The sequence below is a fragment of the Oryctolagus cuniculus genome, chromosome 10, assembly GCF_964237555.1.
Source record: "Oryctolagus cuniculus chromosome 10, mOryCun1.1, whole genome shotgun sequence".
NCBI lineage: Eukaryota > Metazoa > Chordata > Mammalia > Lagomorpha > Leporidae > Oryctolagus > Oryctolagus cuniculus.
This window is the reverse complement of record NC_091441.1, coordinates 108,358,248-108,381,720: the sequence shown is the minus strand read 5'-3', so window position 1 is coordinate 108,381,720 and position 23,473 is coordinate 108,358,248. Positions and strand designations below refer to the sequence as shown.

Sequence of the window (23,473 nt, the reverse complement as noted above, 5' to 3'; positions counted from 1 at the left end):
CACCACCATCACCACCACCACCACCACCACCACCATCACCACCACCATCACCACCATCACCACCACCATCACCACCACGACCATCATCACCACCATCACCACCACCACCACCACCATCACCACCACCACCACCATCATCACCACCAACACCACCACCATCACCACCATCACTACCATCACCACCACCACCACCACCACCATCACCACCACCACCATCACTACCATCACCACCACCACCACCACCACCACCACCATCACCACCACCATCACCATCACCACCACCACCACCACCATCACCACCACCACCACCATACCACCACCACCATCACCACCATCACCACCACCACCATCACCAGCATCACCACCATCACCACCACCATCACCACCATCACCACCATCACCACCACCACCACCACCATCACCATCACCACCACCACCATCATCACCACCACCACCACCACTACCATCACCACCACCACCACCACCACCATCACCACCACCATCACCACCACCAAAACCACCATCACCACCATCACCACCACCACCATCATCACCATCACCACCACCACCATCACCACCACTATCACCACCACCACCATCATCACCATCACAACGACCACCATCACCACCATCACCACCACCATTACCACCACCACCACCACCACCATCACCACCACCATCACCACCACCACCACCACCATCACCACCACCATCACCACCACCACCACCACCATCACCACCACCACCACCACCACCACCATCACCACCACCACCACCACCACCACCATCACCACCACCATCACCACCATCACCACCACCATCACCACCACGACCATCATCACCACCATCACCACCACCACCACCACCACCATCACCACCACCACCACCATCATCACCACCAACACCACCACCATCACCACCATCACTACCATCACCACCACCACCACCACCACCATCACCACCACCACCATCACTACCATCACCACCACCACCACCATCACCACCACCACCACCATCACCACCACGATCACCACCACCACTATCACCACCACCACCATCACCACCACGATCACCACCACCACCACCACCATCACCACCATCACCACCACCACCATCACCACCATCACTACCATCACCACCATCACCACCACCATCACCACCACCACCACCATCACCACCATCACCACCACCACCACCACCACCATCACCACCACCACCACCATCACCATCCCCTGCAGCTGCACTTAGATTACAAGGAAAGTGAGCCATGGAGGGGAGCAGTAAAGTCCCTGAGTCTCACAGCCAGGCTGTGGGGTTACAACCTAGACAGGCTTAACCTTGCAACTCTGCACCCATCTCAAGGGGCAGGAAGACTGAGGCCAGGGCACTAGAAACGGTGACGTTAGGCGCCAAGAGGGGGTCGCACCGAGGGCTGTGGGAGACAGAGGAAGGGCTCCTAAGCTAGTCTGAGTAGATCATGGAAAGCTTCCTGGGGTAGGTATCCCTAAAATGGGGTCCTAAAAGAATGAGTTAGGGGGCTGGTGTTGCAGTCCGGTGGCTTAAGCCACTGCCTGCAATGCTGGTATCCACAACCCATGCTGCTCCGCTTCTGATCCAGCTCCCTGCTAATGCACCTGGGAAAGCAGAGGAAGATGGTCCAAGTGTTTGAACCCCTGACACCTACATGGGAGACCCGGATGCAGCTCTGGGTTCCCAGGTTCTGCCTGTCTTTGCCATAGCAGGTGTAGCCATTTGAGGAGTGAAGCAGCTGATGGATGATTCTCCTCTCTCTCTCTCTCTCTCTCTCTCTCTCTCTCTTTCTCTCGGTGTGTATGTTTGTCTCTTTATGCATCTCTCCCTCACTCAGTGTCATGATGCCTTCCAAAGAAATAAAATGCACTTAAAAAAAAAAGGAATGCATTGGCATGAACCGGGTGGAGTTTTGAAAACTCCAGGCAGCAGGGCCCATGGGATTCCGAGGCCAGGAGAATTGGGTGTCAGAAGAAGCTGGGTGGGGACACTTTGGAGAAGAGCCCCGGGCAGGAGTCTGGCGTATTGGCAAGTCTGGGCTTTACCATGGAGAGCAGCAGGTCAAGGCTCCTGGTGGCTGTGGTCGGGTGGACTGCAGGAGCGGGGAGTGGGAGCACCTGGGGGGGTTCACCGAGTGCTCAGCCCGGGCTGGATGGGCTCGGGAGTGCCCCGTCCAGGGGGAGAAGTGGATGGACCTGGGGCAGGGCAGAGGGGCTGGGAAGGCCTCCAGCATGCCCTTGTCTCCCGAGACGGGGCAGGTGCTGAGGGGCACTCGGAGCGGCGAGCTTGGTGTGGGACAGGCTGAGTCCCAGGTGTCAGCTGGGTGCCCCGCCCCGCGGGAGGGCGGGTGTGGGTGTGTGCTGAGAGCGATCGGGCCCGCGGGCAGCTCTCCAGGTGAGGGTGTGATGGGGTGCCTTGGGAGGCTGAGAGAGACCAGGAGGGCAGAGCCCCAGTTGCCCAGCAGGATTTGAAGACCTGGTTGAGAAGAGGATGCCTGGACCAGCCCGGGGCAGGAAGTTCATCCCAGGGCCAAAGAAAGAAAGGAGTCTGCAGGGTCTGGTTTTGCGGGGACAGAGAAGGGCCCAGTCTTGTTACCCCAGCACCCAAAGGTCCCCACGGTCTGGCTCCACTGTGCCCCTCCCCAACCCCGCTGTGCTTGTGTCACAGTAAATCAGTGAGTTCCTGCCAGAATTTACATACAGGGAACAGGACAGAAGGCAGGACATCCCACTGAGCGAGCGTCCACCTGCACGTGGGTGCCCAGGGCGTACACTGTGTGTGTGTGTGTGTGTGCGTGTTGGTGGACTGGGATCAGACAGCAGCAGAGTGAGCACCACTCCATCCCAGCTCACTGGGAAACCTTCCCTGGGTCGGCAGCAGGAAAGTCCTAGGCACTTGCCCCCTTCCTCATTCTTTCATTCACCACAGTTTTCAGCGAGGGCTACAGTGCACCGGGCCCGTGCCAGTGCAGGGATGCAGCATTGAGTGTAAGGGACCCATGGCCCCCCAGGGCATTTCTTCCTTGTGGCTCCCATTGACCCTGTGCTGACCTTGGCAGAGCCCTTCCCAGGCTGAGTGATGCCTGCCCCCCCCTCGCCCTCTTCCTTTAGAACATAACCAGCTTGCGGGAGAGCCACGGCCTCCTCCACGGCTGTGCCCAGCTCCTGCACAGGGCTTGCATCAAGGGAGGACGAGAACTTGGGATCAAACAAACCTGAGCTGTGAAGCCCGAGTCCCAGCTCTGCCACTTAAGAGCGTCGCGATCCAGGACAGTTTTTTTTTTAATTTGTTGAGCTTTCTCTGGGGCTAATAATTTACAAGCCATTGAATCCTTCACTTGACTGGGGCTGCCCCAAGGGGGCGATTTCTACCTGATTCAGTTTAAGAGCAGAAAACAAGTGTTAATAACTGTTTTTTAAAATGTTTGTCTTTTCATCTCTTTGAAATATGGAGGGGGAGGAGGACAGAGAATCTTCCCTCTGCAGTTCACTTCCCAAATGCCCACCACAGCCGGGGCTTGGCCAGGCCAAAGCTAGGAGCCAGGAACTCCATCTGAGCCTCCCACGTGGGTGGCAGGGGCTCAAGTACTTGAGCCACAATCTGCCGCCTCCCAGGATGCATTAGCAGGAAGCTGGGCCAGAAATGGAACAGCCAGGACTCAAACCAGCACTGCAACAGGGGATGGGAGCATTGCAAGCAGTGGGCTCAATCTGCTGAACCACAGTGGCGGCCTCTGAATAACTGTTTTGTGGGTAAGCGGGACCCACTGCAGAAATCCCATATTGGGCAGAATCATGGCAATCCAGAATCTTTCACACATTTGGCTCTCTTTACTTCGGCCAAGGGAAGAGAAGAAAGGTGCCCCTCTCTTCAGCCAAACCAATCAATTGTACCTGGGGCAGGTGCACAGTCGGCTTGGTGCTTTGGCGCCCCCTGCTGGAGACAGGAGATGCTGCTTAGATCCCAGGGTCCGCAATGTTCCTAATTAGCGGTAACTCTCCCTGAGGCCGGTTAGGGGTATCGCAGACGCTGCTGTGAGGGCTCCGGAGGGGTTCAAGCGATGGGCCTACCATTTCTCTGACATTTCTCAGCACGGATTTCGAACCATCAGGATGGCGACTTTATCACCGAGAGCTGAGTTTGCATTTGTGCTAACAGCCGTGAGCCTGCCATTTTCATAATTTGGAGCTCCCGAGATGAAGGCAGAGGGTGATGGTATGTGAACAACGCGCTGAAGCCCGCGCTGTGCCGAGGGAGGCTCGGCGGAGCTGGACTAGATGGAAGGCACAGGAGGCTGATTCTCCCCTTGACACAGGGCCATGCCGGGTGCTGCATTTAAAGGGGCCCATGCAGCGGACAGCAATGCCTTTGGCAAATCAGCATTGTGTGCGGGGCGGTCCGTATCATTCATTTAAAAGGTAGGTTTGGAGCAGCAGTGGTGGTTGTTTCTATTGCATTTGGGACGTGTTGCATTTAGAACAGCAGAGCCTGCACCTGCCCTTAGCACACGGGGAAGCAGTGAAACCCCCGGGAATGAGTGAAGCCTTCCGCTTCATGCCCAGGGAGCAGCACAGTGGCAGCGGCTCCCTCTTAGAGAGACCGCACTCTCTCAAGTTTGAGGAACAAATCCCTGTTGATTTTGAAGGAGCTGTGCACGCTGGTGGTTTGTGAACCCGCAGAGGGGCCACCAGGTGAAGAGGATTTGAAACCATGGCAAGGACATTGGTGAGGGTGCGCACGTGTGCATGCAGACCCGCGTGCACTGTGGGGTCTGCAGGCATCAGAAGCCGCCTGGAGGAGGACTTGTTAAGGGGGAGGGGCGCTCACTGCCTCGCTAAGGGTTGGTCCATCTGGGTGCGGCCCGAGAATGTGTGTTTCTAACAAGTCTCCCAGAGATGCCGAGGGCAGGGAGCAGATCAGTCTGGCCTGGCATCCTGAGGAGGCCCTTTGCCCGCCGTCGTGCAGTGAGGAGTCTGGACGGGTCTGCCTCCCCAGGGAGCAAGCAGCAGCCCAGCGTCCTGGTTTGCAGTTAGGAGTCTGGACCCCGAGTGTTTCCGCAAGGGAACTTCGCGGCCACCCAGGAAGCACCCAGAGGGGAGGGGAGGGCAGGTGGTAGCATCACTAGCCCCCTGCTTTGGAGAAGCCAATAAGCAGTGGTGAAATAGGCCAACTCCCACGTCCGGCCCAGGGACCTGGAACAGGGGACTCCTCCCCAAGGCTTATCCTCATGAGGGAGGTCACGGAGGATTCGCTTCCAGAAAGCACCTGCTACGTGGGTATCCCTGGGCTCCTCTCTGTGCCCCCGGGCACCCGTGGCCTTGCTGCTCCCTGGCCGGCTGCCTGTGGGCTCCTGGTCACCTTGGGAGGAGGGCGCTTATCACAGTTCCACTCCCAAGGTCTTCCTCGGGATGGTCTCCGGCCCCGTGACTCATCTTGTGGGCTGGGCCCTTCCTCTCTGGCCATCACCGTTCCGGGGTCAGGCTCGTGACCGTGGCCATGTGACTTCCTCTGGGAACTGGCCCCGGGGGCCCCTGCCTGCCTGCAGCCCTCCCGTCCCTGGCTAGTGACATATCAGGCCAGGCTCAGCTGGGGAGGAGGAAGCCCACAGCTTGTTGTGCTGGGGAAAAATGCATCCCCACCTCTGGCTTCAGGGGCTGGGCTTCCGGCCGACATCCTGGCATGGCCAAGCCTGTTGATCATCCGCTTGTCGCCTGGCACCCTGCCCCTGGTGCACACACATTCCCTGGGAGGCCTGTGGGGCTGGCTCAATGGCCGCCGGGACCCCCAACCTCATGGAGGCTGCCTTCCTCTGGAGCCAAGGACAGCTCTTTGGAAAAGGTAAGGAGACTTGAACCTGCACCCCAGGTCCCCTGTGGCCTTGCTGTGTGACTTAGGGAAAATGAGTCTACCTCTCTGCTTCTTGTTGTCCCTGATTTTAAATACACAGAAAAATACATCCATGTCCGGTTGTGTCGAGGATGAAATGAGATGATGCAGCACGGTGGGGAACCCCTTGTGCCGAAGGACTGTCCATGGCCGAAGCTGTGGACTTGACTGGTGTGGCTTTGACTTTGGGCTCTGCAGTGTGGTTCCAGCTGGTGGAGTGGATTCGCCGCCCCTCAGAGCCTCTGTCTGCCTGTCTGTGAGATGGGGATAACAGTGCTCATTTTCCAGCACTGTCACGGGACGGAAGCACAGGACTGGACAGTTGGCGGCCTGCCCAGGAGCTCCATCAGCACATCAGGCGAGGACAGGGCCCTGGAGACGGCGCCGCGGGCTCCCTGCCTGGCCCGCAGCGGGCGCAGCCCCTGGGTCTCTGTAACTGTGTCGTCATGAGCGCTGAAGAAGCACCGCTCATCATGGAGAGTGGCATCCACGCCCCTGTGGCCTCCCGAGAAGGCCCAGGCAGAGGGAGGGACTGTCTGCCTCCCTGAAGCCCCCCTGGCTCCCGTGGCTCACTGAGCGTTCTCTGGGGAGTCTGGCAGAGTGGGCACAATCACAGCCCCTACGCTGATCGGCCACAGGCACGGCGACTTCGAGAAAGCCCCGGTGCTTCCTGGTACAAAGTGGGGCCGTGCCGACCAAGGGACAACTCCAGACAAGGGTTGGAGGAGGCAGTGGACTGGAGGTAACTGCCAAGTAGACCCGAAGCCAGGGGTAAAACGCCCAGGGCAAGGGAGGTGGCGGAGTGCATACAGACCTCGGTGTTACAAAGAATAATACACGAGGAAAACCAATGTCACGTAAGAAAAAAAAGGCTCCTGACCGCCAACGTGCAGTTAGCAGCTGCTGCCTATTTCCCTTAAATGTCTTTCATTAAATTCAGATGAAGCCGGATGGAGTTTCGGCACCTGCAGGACGATCTCATGTTAATACAACGGTCTCCCTGCCTTCGTCCTCTCTCCCTCCTCCCCTCAACGGCGCCGATGTTTTCTGCTGTGAATTCTGGCGCTCAGGGCACCAGGACCTGTGGAGGGTCCCCTGCCCTGCTCCATTTTTGCAGCCTCTTGCTGCAGAGCCCGAATTCTTTGAAAAGCCCGGAGTGTTTTTAAAGGCAAGGCGGATAACATCCCCGCAGATCAGTAACCTCCATGCCTGTGCCCATCTTGTGGGCTCTGAATGACGTCATCAGGAGAGCGTGGCCCCCAGACTCCCTGCCAGTGCGGGTCATGTGCCGTACACGCTCCTGCTCTCTTTAGCAAACTCCCACTCGACCTTCAAGGCTTCGTTCCTGCCCGTCAGCCGGCCTCTCTGGACACTCCGCATCGCAGCAGGGGCAGAGGGGCGGCGGGAAGGTCGGAGGGCGTGCACGGCTGCTGAGGTTTGGGGCGCTGACGTCACCCCACGCCGCCCAGCTCTGCTTTTCCAGCCCCGGCTTCAGCTCCCTGTACTCCACGCCCACCCTAGTATCCATCAGGGTTCTTATCTAACGTAGCCCTTCTCGCCAGGCCGTCCGATCTGTGTGGGGTGCCCTGTGGCTCCGCAGAGGGTCATCCAAAGGAGCTATCCTCACGGAGACCCAGGCTCCTGAGAGCTGGGGGGTGGGGCAGACAGTGCAGCCTCGCTGTGGGATGCGTGCGGCTGCAGGACCAGGCAAGCTTGCCGAGGAGCGATGCCCACCTGGGCATCGGGGAATCGGGAGGCAGAGGGCCAGGCCTTTCGCAAACACACCCCCTTATCTACTCTGCGCTGGTCCGCGTGCAGGGGCCTGCGCTGCCTCCAGTAGGCCTGGCGCCCAGAGCCAGTATTGCCAGCTGCTGCAGTTTGCCCATGGAGACAGAGGAATGCCTCCGGTTCATGCACTTGGACGTGGAGGCCCCGAAGGCGACGCCAATTCCACGATATTCCGGAACCCTGGCTCGTCCCTCGGCCTGCTCCGTGCGCACGGCGCCGGAAATGCTGCCAGCTCCCTTGCAGGCCCTTTGGGATGGCGCTCCCCGGAGCGGCCAGGTAGTGCAAATGCGGCCTCCCAGAGGAGTGAATGGGAGCGAGCCGGTAGGGGTGGAGCTGAGCCGTGCTGGGCGCTACCCGAAGTGGGCCGAATCCAGCCGAGCCAGACCTAGCGAGCGAGAAGAGGACCAGCGAGAGGGGCCGCTGTCAGCGGAACCTAGCGGAACCGAAGGAGTGGACCGAGGTGGAGCCGAACTGGGCCGAACACATGGGCCGCGAGGGTCAGGAGGAACCGAGGGGAGCCAAGGGGAGCCGAATGGCTGATCGGAGCGGGTCTGGAGGAGCCGAACGTCCTGGGCGACGTGGGTCTCGGGGCTGCCGAGCGGAGAGGAGTGGAGCCAGAAGAGTAAGAGGCGTGGATGGGGTGGAGCCGGGTGGGGGGGGGGGGAACGAACGGAGCCGGGCGATTGGGCGGACGAGGTGCTGGGCGGAGCCGAGCGGGCTGGGCGGAGCCCGAGGGGCTGGGAAGTGGGCGGGGCCAGCCTAGGCGGCACGCGTCCGCGGAGGTGCAGGACCGCTCCGGAATCCCGCCAGCCGCCGCCCTGGGGCCTCGCCCTCTCACACATACCCACCGGGGACGCGGGTCTTTGAGTTCCCGCGGCCCAAGACGGGACTCCTGGCGAGAATCTGTCCGGTCGGCGGCCTCGGTTTCCCCATTTGTCAAATGAAGGCGATGGAGGGAGACAGGCCGCCGCGGCCTGAGGCCTCTGCTGACAGGACTGGATTTAAAATTAGGTTAATAATTGATTTTTCTCCCCTAGTTTCGAGGGGGCGACGGACGTTGCGGGCCGCGAACCTGGGAGGGGTCCGGCGGGGAGACTCGGCCGGTCGGGTGCGGGTGTCCTCGGAGCGCTCTGTGCGGGGCAGGGCGGACGCCAGGGGCGCGGACCCCCCCCCCCCCCCCCCCGGCCCTCCCTGCAGGGAGTCCCCTACATCGGGGGCTGGGCCTCTGCCTCTGCCCCTCTGCCGGGGAGCAGCCCGGCTGGGCCTCGCTGTGCGGGCTCCCGCCATCATTCTCGAAAAGGCGCTTCGCGGGGGGAGGTATAGGGCTGTGGATCCGGGCAGTAGGACCGCGTCGTCGTATAACCCGAAATATCCTATCGCCCCCGTTTCATTTTGGAACGTCACCTTTGAGGTGCCAGGCACTAGGCAGCCGGGGTCTAGACACGAGCCCACCATGAATGACCCCCGCGGACATCCTAGCAGGAGGCTGCCGTCTCAGGGTCTAGCGCAGTGCCCTAAGGGGCCCTGACCCCTTGGGTCTCCGACCTGTTGTCACCATCCGTGCCCGTGTGGCCAGTGCTGGAATCTTCTAAAGCACTCCTGTCCACATGTCACTTACCTGCGGAAAGGCTGTCAGCGACTCAGATTCAGGCCTCCCGCAGCCGCTGGCCCTCGCCTCCTTCCCCAGGTGCGTCTCCCCCAAATTGTCAGAAACAGCCGGCTTTCCACCAGGTCTTGGGAAGCGCTGGGCTCAGTAGTGGACACCAGGTGGCGCCACAACCGCACTTAGAGCTGGCTCTGCTGGTGCGGAGGATGGGCCTGCCGGAGCCCGGGGTTGGCTTGTTGGAGTTTTCGGAAAGCCACCTTGCACTTGTGTTGTACAGAACGTGTATTCTTAGTACAGCTCCCAGGGAATGCAGGCGTGGAGTTGGGCCTCCAGGAAGGGGCGCGTTAGGACACCATGCGGTGTCCCAGTACCCACACGTGCTCTTGGGCAGGAAAGCACGCAGCCTTACCCGCAAGGATTTGTGCTCACTCAGCAGCCTCTCGCTACTGAACTGTTGTTGGATGCTTGGGGAGCGGGGGCCGGGGACTTGGCCACATCTGGAGACCTCCCCTTCTCTGCTAGGCTCTGATTTTCATGAGCCAAGAGACAGTGTTCTTAAGGCCTGTGTTGTGGTGTAGCAGGTTACCCCTCCCACCTATGATGCCCATATCCCATATGAGCGCAGGATGGAGTCCTGGATGCTCCACTTCTGATCCAGCTCCCTGTTAATGCATCTGGGAAAGCAGTAGGAGATGGCCCAAGTGCTTGGGCCCCTGCATCCATAACGGAGACCCGGATGGAATTCCTGGCTCCTGGCTTCACCCTGCCCCAGCCCTGGCTGGGGAGTGAACCAGTGGATGGAAGAACTCTTACCTTCCAAATAAATAAATCTTTAAAAAAAAAAAAAAAGAATATTCAGTCAGAAGAATCCATATCCCCTGCTTCCCCCCCCCCCAATTAAAAAAACAAATCCCATTCATTTTCCACCAAAGCTAGTCTTAGGTAAAAATCAGATACTACCTGCCATGGTTTCTCAGTGAAATATGTGAAACCAGGGGCTTGTCCCCATCTGAGGGCCGCAAAATGAAATTTCCTCCAAGATGAAATAGCGGGCGTGGCCTGGTCTCGGCTGGCAGTCTTGGTGAGCCCACCGTCCTTTATAGATGAGCTGTCTATGAAGGCAGCGTATTAGGGTGGGGGGATGCTGGAAGGATGGAAGAGGGACTGGCTCATCTCACCTTGTGAGAGCTCTGTGGCCCTATAATTGTCACACATCTGGCCTGTGTCTGCCAGGTGGAAGATGGTTACAGGACAAATGGCCAAGAGTCGTGTTGGATTCTCCCAGGCTCTTCCACCCCAAGGCGAATCACGGGGCTCAAGGGACCCCCTTGACGTATTGTCTCTTGCAAGGCTGTGTATTTTCCACATCTCAGCCTCAGGTTCTCATTTATCACATGGTGCTCACAATCCCTACTCCACGATGCTGTGAGAATTCAGCGAGTTCACATGAGTGAAAAGTTGTGAAAGCTGGCAATGGATGAACAGGGTTTCTCTTGGCCCACAGAGCACCTCTGGATCCTGGTGGATCCAAACCTGTGCTGGGCTGCATGGCCTGGATTCCAGCCCCACTTGCCCGCTTGGCCGAGTCACCCTAAGACATGATCTGTAACCCTATGGGTCAAGTCCAAGTTCATACAGAGGGATCTGCCCCAAACGTGTCTTCTATCCATATACCCCGTGTTTCTACCAAGCCATCAGTGCCTTGACAGAGAAAGATCATCATTTCTGTGTTTTTATTATTTATTTGAGAAGCAGAGTTACAGACAGAGAGAGGGAGAGACATAGAGAAAGATCTTCCATCTGCTAGTTCACTCCCCAGTTGGCTGCAATGGCTGGAGCTGTGCCGATCCAATGCCAGGAGCCAGGAGCTTCTTCTGGGTCTCCTGTGTGGGTGCAGGGGCCCAAGTGCTTGAACCATCTTCTACTGCTTTCCCAGGCCATAGTAGAGAGCTGGATTGGAAGTGGAGCAGCCATAGGGGATGCGAGCGCTGTAGGCGGAGGTTTAGCCTACTACACCACAGTGCCAGCCCTGAAAGATCATTTCTTACCCTCTGCACTTGCCCGCATGGGGCCCTCTGCTCACATGTGCCTGCTCTCTGGGTGATCTTGTGAACTCCTGTGCAACCATTAGCACTTGTGCTAAAAAGGTTTTTAAATCTTCCCAATGTGATCCCTTCCGTCTCTGTCCCCTGTTCGAGCACACTCCTCTATCCTGGCCACAATGCAGTGATTCCTTTTGTTTTGCCTCCTGTGCAGCTTTGGACACAAATGAAGAAAAAACTAGAGAGGGGGCCCCCTCGGCTCCCGGCTGTGTTGGTCTTCAGCTTTCGTGAGCTTGTTCCTGGTGCAGAGTGGACTCTGGAAAGAAACTGCCCAACTATGCAGATGAAGTCGTCGAAGGACCAGAGAGCAAGACTCAGTCACTGCTTAGTGCCCAGCAGGTAGCGACCAACTGACTAGCTGTGTCTCCCAGTTCCCTTCTTGCCCAAGCACTGAACCAAGGCCGGGGAGACGACGCAGTTATGGAGGTAAGAGAAGAGCAGCTGGTGAATGGGCAGGGCCCCAGGTCGCAAGGATGGCACACAGGGATTGTCTTTGCCATGTAATTGTCATCTATATGTGACATACGTTCGTTCCCTATCCTTGTGGGGGAAAAAAACCAGCAATCTCATAAGGTCACTTTGACAAACCCACAACGGATTGTCTCTAAGTTGCTGACCTCTGCCCGTGACTTACGTGTGTGTTGGTTAGAGTGCACGCCAGCTGCAGCGTCACAAAAGCTTCCTGGCCTCAGTTGCTTAACACAGAAAAGTTTATTCCTCACTCACTGGACAGCTGTCCCAGAAAGTGTCTTGGGGTCTGGCTTCAAGGACTTGGGACTCTGGTCAGCACCTTTTCCCTGCTTGTACCTTGTGAGAGGAAGATTGAGATTGAGTGGGGTGTTTTGGGGACTCAGTTGGAAGTAGCATGTGCTAATTCCTTCCATACTCCAATATCCAGAACTCAGTCTCCTGGTCTTAAAGCAATGGCCAGGGAGACTGGGAAACATGGTGTTGAGTGGGTAGGATTTAGAAGCATCTGGTAGACCTTCCCAGTCTAGGTCTGGGTATGAGTAGGATATGTCTTGTGTAACATGGTAGCATGACAAGGGAGAAGTAGAATAAATGTGGCTGGATTGCACTACATCTGTAGATTATTGTGGCTCTAGGGCAGATGGGATTTTCTCATGGATTGATGTGGGGGGTGAGGGATAAAAGGAAGCAAAATCATTCCTGAGGTTTGCCTTGTGCAACCTAGGGGGTTTATGGCACCCAACAGTGGACACAGGGGAAAGCAGATTTGGGACAGGGCAAGTATTACTGGCTTTGCGTGTGTGTGTGTTCTGTGTTGATAGACAAAACTTCCATATCCTGGCTCAGTCCCCAAATGGCCATAACAACCATGTCTGGGCCAGGCTGAAGCCAGGAGCCAGGAGCTCCATCCAGGTCTCCCACGTGGGTGGCAGGGGTCCAGGTACTCGGGCCATCTTCCACTGCCTTCCCAGGTGCATTAGCAGGGAGCTGGATTGGAAGTGGAATAGCTGGTACTTGAACTAGCACTCCACTATGTGATGCCAGCTTCGCAGGAGGTAGCTTAACCTCATATGCCACAGTGCCTGCCCCAAGGTTAAATTTCCATGTGAATGTTGGTGAGGACATTCCAACCACAGCAATCAGAAACAAAAAATGGGGAAAATGTTGAAATTATGGCAGCATCAAAAAGTAACACAATTAGGAATAAATTTTTTTAGAAAGCAGTACTAGGCCGGTGCCACGGCTCACTAGGCTAATTCTCCGCCTGTGGTGCCAGCACCCTGGGTTCTTGTCCCGGTTGGGGCACTGGATTCTGTCCCGGTTGGTCCTCTTCCAGGCCAGCTCTCTGCTGTGGCCCAGGAGTGCAGTGGAGGATGGTGCAAGTGCTTGGGCCCTGCACCCCATGGGAAACCAGGAGGAAGCACCTGGCTCCTGGCTTCGGATCTGTGCAGCGCCAGCCGCAGCGGCCACTGGGGGGGGGGGGGAGGGGGCGGGGTGTGAACCAACGGAAAAAGAAGACCTCTCTCTCTCTCTCTCTCTAACTCTGCCTGTCCAAAAAAAAAAAAAAAAAAAGGCAGTACTAGACATACACTCTACTTGTTGAAAGGAATGTAAGTGGTTCTAGAAAAATGGAAATATATTGGATGATCATGAATTGAATTAACATTGTAATGATGACTGCTCCTCAAATTGATCTACAAACTGAGAGCAATCTCTGTCCAAATCCCAATTGCTTTTTATGCAGAGATAGAAAATTAATAATGAAGTTCATAATATTGGAAGGCACCTAAAACAGAACAAAAATATTGAAGAAGAACTGAGTGGGAAATGCATACACTTTCTAATTTCAAAACTTAGTACAAAGTTATAGTAAATAACACGGGTGCACAGGGAGATACTGGCATAGCCGTAGACACAGAGGAAAGCTCATAGAGCATCTATGATTGAACTTGTACGTCTCAGGTGAACAATAATCATTCAAATAATTAAAGTTTATGATGGGTAAATATTAGAGTAGGCAGTATCTGACCTAATAAGCACAAAATGCCACTAAGTGCAGGAAAAAGTACTCAGTCATTAGCCATTACGGAAATGCAAATAAAAACCACAATGACATATCATTTCACAACTACTAGGCTATACTCAGTACCCATGAAAATAGTAAGTGCTGCCAAGGCCATAGAGAGGTTGGAGACTTGAGACATTCCCCCCACATCTGAACAATTCGTCATAGCAGAATTTTAGTATAAGAAATGTTGAAGTGAATCCCCCAGGCATAAAGATGCTGAAATTACATAAAAATTTAAAAACTGCCAGAAATGGTAAATTATAAAAATATGGACAAGAGGCCGGTGCCATGGCTCACTTGGCTAATCCTCCGCCTGTGGCGTTGGCGCCCTGGGTTCTAGTCCTGGTTGGGGTGCCAGATTCTGTCCCGGTTGCTCCTCTTCCAGGCCAGCTCTCTGCTGTGGCCCTGGAAGGCAGTGGAGGATGGCCCAAGTGCTTGGGCCCTGCACCCGCATGGGAGACCAGGAGGAAGCACCTGGCTCCTGGCTTCAGATCAGCGTAGCGGCCATTTGGGGGGTGAACCAACAGCAAAGGAAGACCTTTCTCTCTGTCTCTCTCTCACACTGTCTGACTCTGCCTGTCAAAAAAAATATATAGACAAGAAAATATTTTATAAAATAAAACAATTAAATAAAATTGTCATGTATAATTGACTTAAAACAAAAGTCATATCAATTAGCCATACTTAAATGAAAAGGTCTGCCCCTCCACAGCCCAGCAAGATTTCAGAGTAGACAGGTGTCTCATTTCCCAGGGTTCTGGATGGGCAGGGCCTGCCTCTTGGAGTGGGTGGCCTCACATATTCACACCCACCAGCACACTCAGATAAAACTCAGTAGAGCTTCCCTGTCCCCAGAGAGAGGGATCCACCATCTTTGTTTCTTTGCTGAATCATACTTTTCTATATCATATAACTGAAAAATACTAATTTAATGAACTTAAGATGAAAGAACCAATCACATAGGTTCTTGCAGAGTTTAAAATAAGGCCTTCACTCATTATACAGCTCTCTGCCTCCTCTTACACTGTCCCAAGAGCACTTCTAAAATGTGATTTTTTTATTAAAGATTTTTTTTATTAATTTGAGAGGTAGAGTTACAGACAGTGAGAGGGAGAGACAGAGATAAAGGTCTTCCCTCCATTGGTTCACTCCTCAGACGGCCGCAACAGCCGGAGCTGTGCCAATCCGAAGCCAGGATCCAGGAGCTTCTTCCGGGTCTTCCACACAGGTGCAGGGGCCCAAGGACTTGGGCCATCCTCCACTGCTATCCCAGGCCATAGCAGAGAGCTGGATCAGAAGAGGAGCAACTAGAACTAGAACTGGCGCCCATATAGGATGCCGGTGATGCAGGTGGAGGATTAACCTACTGCGCCACAGCGCCCGCCCAAATGTGATGTTTATCATGGATGTAAGATCAGAGATTTAGCATTTTGATATTTGACATTGCTGTTTACTCTTTGCTCAGGCATATTCATTTTAGTTAAGGAAGCAGGTTTTCTTTTCTAGATGAGTATAACCTTCAGGCCCTTCTCTACCTAGTCCCAGTGTCCATGTATTTCATCTGAAGAAAGGCCTTTGTGTAGGGCAGTTCAAGTGGTAACAACCCCCTGTCAGCTACTGCGTGTCTGAGAATGTCTCAGTTTCTCCTTCCGATTTGAAGGACATTTTTGATGTTTATGGGTTTCTTAGTCAACACCTTTTCTCTCTACAGTTTGACTATATTGGCCCATTGCCTTCTGGCTCCGGTGCTGGGGTTTCTGATGAGAAATCTGATGAAGATAGGGGAAGTGATGTTGGGAGGTAACTTCTCTCCTCTCTGTAGATGTTGATACCGAGCCTGGTGGTGTCTTGGGCAACAGGATGTCTTGTTCTGGTGTCCTGATTCCAGGGAAGTTGTGCCAACATTTTGAGAGTAGTCATTCAGAGGTTAAAGAGAAATGAATTGAATGTTTGGTGTAGACGTCAGGAGGTCTTCAAATGCCAACAGTTATTACAGATTTTCAAATAGGAATGGAATGGCTGTTGAAACATACAATAGGTTTTCATTTCATTTCTTTTTTTTAATAAATCTTTTTTTTATTTAGTAAATATAAATTTCCAAAGTACAGTTTATGGATTATGATGGCTTCTCCCCCACCCCATAATTTCCCTCCCACTCACACCCCTCCCATCTCCTGCTCCCTCTCCCATTCCATTCACATCAAGATTCATTTTCAATTATCTTTATATACAAAAGATTGATTTAGTATATATTAAGTAAAGATTTCATCAGTTTGCACCCACACAGAAACACAAAGTGTAAAATACTGTTTCAGTACTAGTTATAGCATTACTTCACATTGGACAACACATTAAGGACAGATCCCACATGAGAAGTAAGTACACAGTGACTCCTGTTGTTGACTTAACAATTTGACACTCTTGTTTATGGCATCGGTAATCTCCCTATACTCTAGTCATGAGTTGCCAAGGCTATGGAAGCCTTTTGAGTTCGCCGACTTTAATTTTATTCCGACAGGGTCATAATCAAAGTAGGAGTTCTCTCCTCCCTTCAGAGAAAGGTACCTCCTTCTTTGATGACCCCATTCTTTCCACTGGGATCTCACTCACAGAGATCTTTCATTTAGGTCGTCTTCTTTTTTTTTTTTTTTTTTTCAGAGTGTCTTGGCTTTCCATGCCTAAAATACTCTCATGGGCTCTTCAGCCATATCCGAATGTCTTAAGGGCTGATTCTGAGGCCAGAGTGCTATTTAGGACATCTGCCATTCTATGAGTCTGCTGTGTATCCCACTTCCCATGATGGATCGTTCTTTCCCTTTTTGATTGTATCAGTTAGTATTAGCAGACACTAGTCTTGTTTGTGTGATCCCTTTGACTCTTAGACCTCTCAGTGTGATCAATTGTGAACTGAAATTGATCACTTGGACTAGTGAGATGGCATTAGTACATGCCACTTTGATGGGATTGTATTGGAATCCCCTGGCACGATTCTAACTCCACCATTTGGGGCAAGTCCGATTGAGCATGTCCCAAATTGTACATCTCCTCCCTCTCTTATTCCCACTCTTATATTTAACAGGGATCACTTTTCAGTTAAAATTTAAACATCTAATAATAATTGTGTGTTAATTACAGAGTTCAACCAATAGTACTAGAACAAAACAAAGAAAAAGTACTAAAATGGATAAAGTATTACATTGTACATCAACAGGCAGCACAAGAGCTGATCAAGTCACTGTTTCTCATAGTGTCCATTTCACTTCAACAGGTTTCCCCTTTGGTGCTCAGTTAGTTGTCACCGATCAGGGAGAACATATGATATTTGTCCCTTTGAGACTGGCTTAATTCACTCAGCATAATGTTTTCCAGATTCCTCCATCTTGTTGCAAATGACCGGATTTCGTTGTTTTTGACTGCTGTATAGTATTCTATAGAGTACATGTCCCATAATTTCTTTATCCAGTCTACTGTTGATGGGCATTTGGGTTGGTTCCAGGTCTTAGCTATTGTGAATTGAGCTGCAATAAACATTAATGTGCAGACAGCTTTTTTGTTTGCCAATTTAATTTCCTTTGGGTAAATTCCAAGGAGTGGGATGGCTGGGTTGTATGGTAGGGTTATATTCAGGTTTCTGAGGAATCTCCAAACTGACTTCCTTAGTGGCTTAACCAGTTTGCATTCCCACCAACAGTGGGTTAGTGTCCCTTTTTCCCCACATCCTCTCCAGCATCTATTGTTGGTAGATTTCTGAATGTGAGCCATTCTCACCGGGGTGAGGTGAAACCTCATTGTGGTTTTGATTTGCATTTCCTTGATGGCTAGTGATCTTGAACATTTTTTTCATGTGTCTATTGGCCATTTGGATTTCCTCTTTTGAAAAATGTCTATTGAGGTCCTTGGTCCATCTCTTAAGTGGGTTGTTTGTTTTGATGTTGTGGAGTTTCTTGATTTCTTTGTAGATTCTGGTTATCAACCCTTTATCTGTTGCATAGTTTGCAAATATTTTTTCCCATTCTATCAGTTGCCTCTTCACTCTCCTGACTGTTTCTTTTGCAGTACAGAAACTTCTCAATTTGATGCAATCCCAATAGTTAATTTTGGCTTTGACTGCCTGCGCCTCCAGGGTCTTTTCTAGGAAGTCTTTGCTGGTACCTATATCCTGCAGGGTTTCTCCAATGCTCTCTAATAATTTGATGGTGTCAGGTCATAGATTTAAGTCTTTAATCCATGTTGAGTGAATTTTTGTGTAAGGTGAAAGGTAGGGGTCTTGCTTCATGATTCTGCACGTGGAAATCCAATTTTCCCAGCACCATTTATTGAATAGACTGTCCTTACTCCAGGGATTGGTTTTAGATCCTTGATCAAATATAAGTTGGCTGTAGATGTTTGGATTGATTTCTGGTGTTGCTATTCTGTTCCATTGGTCTATCCATCTGTTTCTGTACCAGTACCATGCTGTTTTGATAACAACTGCCCTGTAGTATGTCCTGAAATCTGGTTTTGTGATGCCTCCGGCTTTGCTTTTGTTGTACAAGAAGGTTTTCATTTCTTAAGAAGAAAATACCCATCTGCATAACCCACCTAAAACAAAAGTATTTGAGATCTCATTTTTATTGTTACGGTGGAAATGGTTCTTAGACCAAAAAGTGAGGAAGCCCCTGTGAACTCTCCCCAGCCAGGGTCAGTCCATTTCTTATGCAATTATCAACACCCTCCTAGGCACCGGCCTGGACCAAGACTTTTTTTTTTTTCTGTCCTGATATCACAGGAAGGATGGCTCCAGTTGCCACTTTGTTTATATTTTTCTTTTTTTTCCCTTTTTTCTTTTTTCCTCATTCTTTATCCTTCTGTTACTTTTATTTCCTTTTTCTTAATTCATGTGTTTTCCCTATTCTTTTCATTTTCCCATATTTTGCTTATTTTTCACATATTTATTTTCTTTGCCTCTTTCTTTGAGAGGTGGAGAGAGAGATATAGAAAGCTCCAGTCCCCTGGCTCACTCGCAGATGCCTGGGTTGGGCCAGGCCAAAGTTGGGAGCTAGGAACTCAGTCCAGGTCTCCTCTGTAGGTGACAGAAACCCGATCATTTGAGCCATCATCTTACCCTTCCAGGGTCTGCATTACCAGGAAGCTGGAATCAGGAGCCAGCGCTGGATGCTGGCCTCAGGCACTGGGATGTGGGATGGGAGCATCCTAGCTGGTGTCTTAACACCAAGGTCAAATGCCTACCCTTTGCCTTTATTTTCTTTATTTTTTTCCTTTTTTCTCATTAAAATTTTTTTAGTTAGCATTGTTAGTATGATTACTTAGTATTAGCATAGTTAACATAACTAGTAGTTGGTTAATACTGCTAGCATAGTGTAGTTGATATTCATAGTATTGTTAGTTAGCATCACTAGTTAGGAGTTGTTAGAGCAGTTACTTCTGATGAGGTAACGCTCACTGGTGATTGCGTCTCCCAAAGACCATCGGCCGGGTGAAGCTAGTCACCCGTCTGTTAGCTGGGACCTGAGTGGCCGTGAAGGTCATCCGGGAAGATCATCAGGACTCCTCCAGCCTTCAGCAAGTTTCCATGGAAGAGGCCTAATGAAGCTTTGGGTGACCCAGCATGCTAAGGCTCCTCCAGGCAATCGTAGTACCAGCAGTCTGCACTGATGTGGAGTTCACCCGCAGAGTCTACACTGAGTGTGAGAGACTGTGGCTGCCTAAGGTAGGAAAAGGCTGAAAGAATGTCTAGACAGATGGTGTGGGCTGGGTACTTTTGACAGCAGAAGAGCTTCGTGCCCAAGGACTTGACACTGGACAGTGTTGTGAATGACGCCCCCAGTGTAGTAATTGCTGATTTTGGCTTGGGCAGTAGGGCTGCTGCTGGCCAGAGGCTGGGCACATTCTTTGTCGCTCCCACATATTCTGCTCTGAAAATGTTTCAGGGCCACTAGGATGATGGCTCCGTGGTGGATATGACGGCCCTGCAGTCACAGAGTCTCTGCTGTTTGTCAGAGAGATCCTAGCACAGCTGTAGGAGTGGCTGCTGTGCAGAACACCCAAGTTCCATTTGACATGTCTTTGGAAATGGAGAGCCTTCTTAAAAAGTTACTGACCCTTCACCCCACACTAGACCATACGATGGAGGCATGGATGGCTCAAGATGGGCCAGGAAAAGTGCCGAAGATCATGTGTGGAGAATGACCACCAGGATGCCTGAAGCGTTGAGCTCATAGTCTGGATGAACATAGGCCAGGCCAGATCCAGGAATCCTTCTTAAGATGGAAATTCCATGAAGCCATGGCCACATACCTCATCCTGAGTTAGCAAACCTGCCAGGGGAAAGACTCCACTATGAGAGTGAGGCCGTGAGTTGGGCCTGTCCCAGCCATAGCAGCTCTCAAATTCCATGGAGTTTTGTGTCCACCCAGAGCCTGCCCCTCCCGCCTTTACCTTGTTTCCCTCCCAACTCCAGCTGCCTGAGGAGGACGAGGAATCAGGGTCCTAGTCCTAGTCCTGCCAGTCCCCTGCCCAGCCAGCTCACTCCCAGCTCACACCCAGTGCAGCACTATGGCTGACTGCTGCACTCTCAGCACCAGGGACAGTGCTCGAGACGCAGAGGAAGGAGACTGCTCCCTGGGAACTCACCGGAAGAGAAGTCCCTCCCTCCCGCCTGGCCTCAGCCACTCCCCGCAGAAGAGCCAGGGCCAACAGCATGTCAATAGGAGGACTGTCACCCTTTTTCTGAGGGCCTGTTGTTCCTGCTGGTCCCAAAGATTCACCAATCAAGTGGATCTGTTGAAGCCCATGGACTGCTGAGGCAAGAAGATAAACCAGGTGAGTTCTTAACTGGATGGTTTGTTTTGTTGTTGAATTTCTTGGCTCCTTTGATATTCTGGATATCAACCCTTTATCAGAGACTTAGTTGGCGAATACTTTCTCCCATCTCATTGCCTGTCTCTTCACTGCTGACTCTTTGCTGTGCAGAAGCTTCTCTTGGAGGTCTTTTGTGTTTCCATATGAATATTAGGGTTGTTTGTTCTAGTTAATTCAAGAATGACATTGGTATTTTGATGGGGTTGCATTAAATCCATAAATTGCTTTGGGTAATATGGATACTTTGATGATATTAATTCTTCCAATCCATAAACACAGAAGAGTTTTCCATTTTGGAAGGGGTCTTCTATTTCTTTGATTAGTGTTTTGTGATTTCCTTTTTTTTGACCGGCAGAGTGGACAGTGTGAGAGAGAGACAGAGAGAAAGGTCTTCCTTTGCCGTTGGTTCACCCTCCAATGGCCGCTGCGGCCAGTGCACCGCACTGATCCGAAGGCAGGAGCCAGGTGCTTCTCCTGGTCTCCCATGCGGGTGCAGGGCCCAAGCACTTGGGCCATCCTCCACTGCACTCCCCAGCCACAGCAGAGAGCTGGCCTGGAAGAGGGGCAACCGGGACAGAATCCAGCGCCCTGACCGGGACTAGAACCCGGTGTGCTGGCGCCGCAAGGTGGAGGATTAGCCTAGTGAGCTGCGGCGCCAGCTTGTGATTTTCTTTATAGAGACCTTTTAGATCCTTTGTTAATTTTGTCCCAATGTATTTAATTTTTTTTTTATTTTTTGACAGGCAGAGTGGACAGTGAGAGAGAGAGACAGAGAGAAAGGTCTTCCTTTTGCCGTTGGTTCACCCTCCAATGGCCGCCGCGGCCGGCGCGCTGCGGCCGGCGCACCGCACTGATCCGATGGCAGGAGCCAGGAGCCAGGTGCTTCTCCTGGTCTCCCATGGGGTGCAGGGCCCAAGCACCTGGGCCATCCTCCACTGCACACCCGGGCCACAGCAGAGAGCTGGCCTGGAAGAGGGGCAACCGGGACAGAATCCAGCGCCCCAACCGGGACTAGAACTCAGTGTGCCAGCGCCGCTAGGCAGAGGATTAGCCTAGTGAGCCACGGCGCCGGCCCCCAATGTATTTAATTTTTATAGTTATTATGAATAGGATTTTTCTTATAAGTTCTTTCTCATCCAGACCATTGTTGGTGTTTAAGAAATTATAGTTTTGTTTTTTGTTTTTGTTTTTTTGCGTGTGTTGACTTTATATCCTGAACCTGTGTATCCCCTTGATTTCTTTTATGACCTAATGGCTCTGGTTAAAAATTCTAGAAATATATTAAATAAAAGTAGTGAGAGTGGACATCCGTGTCTGGTTCCAGTTCTTAGTGAAAATGCTTCAACATTTTCTCTGTTCAATATGATGTGGGCTTCTTATATAATGCCTATTGTGTTGATGTGTGGTCTCTAATTTTTTTTTTTTAATTTTTTTGACAGGCAGAGTGGACAGTGAGAGAGAGAGACAGAGAGAAAGGTCTTCCTTTGCCGTTGGTTCACCCTCCAATGGCCGCCGCGGCTGGCGCGCTGCGGCCAGCGCACCGCGCTGATCCGATGGCAGGAGCCAGGAGCCAGGTGCTTTTCCTGGTCTCCCATGGGGTGCAGGGCCCAAGTACCTGGGCCATCCTCCACTGCACTCCCTGGCCACAGCAGAGGGCTGGCCTGGAAGAGGGGCAACCGGGACAGAATCCGGCACCCCAACCGGGACTAGAACCCGGTGTGCCGGCGCCGCAAGGCGGAGGATTAGCCTAGTGAGCCGCGGCGCCGGCTGATGTGTGGTCTCTAAATAATTTTTAAGGTTTCTATTAGGAATGGGTGCTGTATTTTGTTGAATGCTTTCTATGCATCTACTTGGATGATCATATGATTTTTATCTTACATTCTGTTGATGTGATGCATCATATTTGTTGACTTGCAGATGTTGAACCATCCCTGCATCCCTGGGATAAATACCACTTCGTCAGGATGGATCATCTTTTTTTTATTATTATTAAAGACTTATTTATGGGGCCAGTGCTGTGGCGTAGTGGGTTAAGCTGCCTCCTGTAGCACTGGCATCCCCTGTGAGTGCCACTTTGAGTCTTGGCTTCTTCACTTCCAATCCAGCTCCCTCCTAATGCTCCTGGGAAAGCATTGGAAGATGGCCCAAGTCCTTGGGCCCCTGCACCCACATGGGAGACCCGGATGAAGCTCCTGGCTCATTGCTTTCGTCTGGCCCAGCCCTGGCCGTTGTGGCCATTTGGGGAGTGAAGCAGCAGATGGAAGACTTCTCTGTCTATCTGCTTCTGCCTCTCCCTCTCTGTAGCTCCACCTTTGAAATGAGTAAGTAAATCTTTAAAATACACTTGAAAGGCAGTTACAGAGAGTGATCTTACATCTGCTGGCTTACTCCTCGATGTGGTTAAACTGTGCCAAAATAGCCAGGACTGGAAAAAGCCAAAGCCAGGAGCCAATAGCTTTGTCCAGGTCTCCCACGTGAATGCAGGAGTCCCAACACTGGGGCCATGTTCTGCTGCTTTTCCAGGTGCATTAGCAGGGAGCTGGATCAGAAGTGGAGCAGCTGGGACTCACACCAGCACCCGTGTGTGATGCTGGCATCACAGGTGGCAGCTTAGCCTGCTAGACCACAGTGCCTGCCCCTGGATGATCTTTTTGATGTGTG

General features: G+C 52.2%; 1 long non-coding RNA gene across 3 annotated transcripts in view; it reads left to right on the top strand.

Moving 5' to 3' along the window:
- Positions 1-5,544: 5,544 nt before the first annotated feature.
- LOC103349155 (uncharacterized) overlaps positions 5,545-23,473 on the top strand; it is a 27,543-nt gene continuing 9,614 nt past the window's right edge. For 2 of the 3 annotated variants that reach the window (XR_011379619.1, XR_011379617.1), the window contains exons 1-3: positions 5,545-5,868; positions 5,978-8,326; positions 11,567-11,838. This is a non-coding gene — a long non-coding RNA (uncharacterized lncRNA). The remainder of the gene's footprint in view (positions 5,869-5,977; positions 8,327-11,566; positions 11,839-23,473) is intronic. The other variant, XR_011379618.1, reaches the window with a different exon arrangement.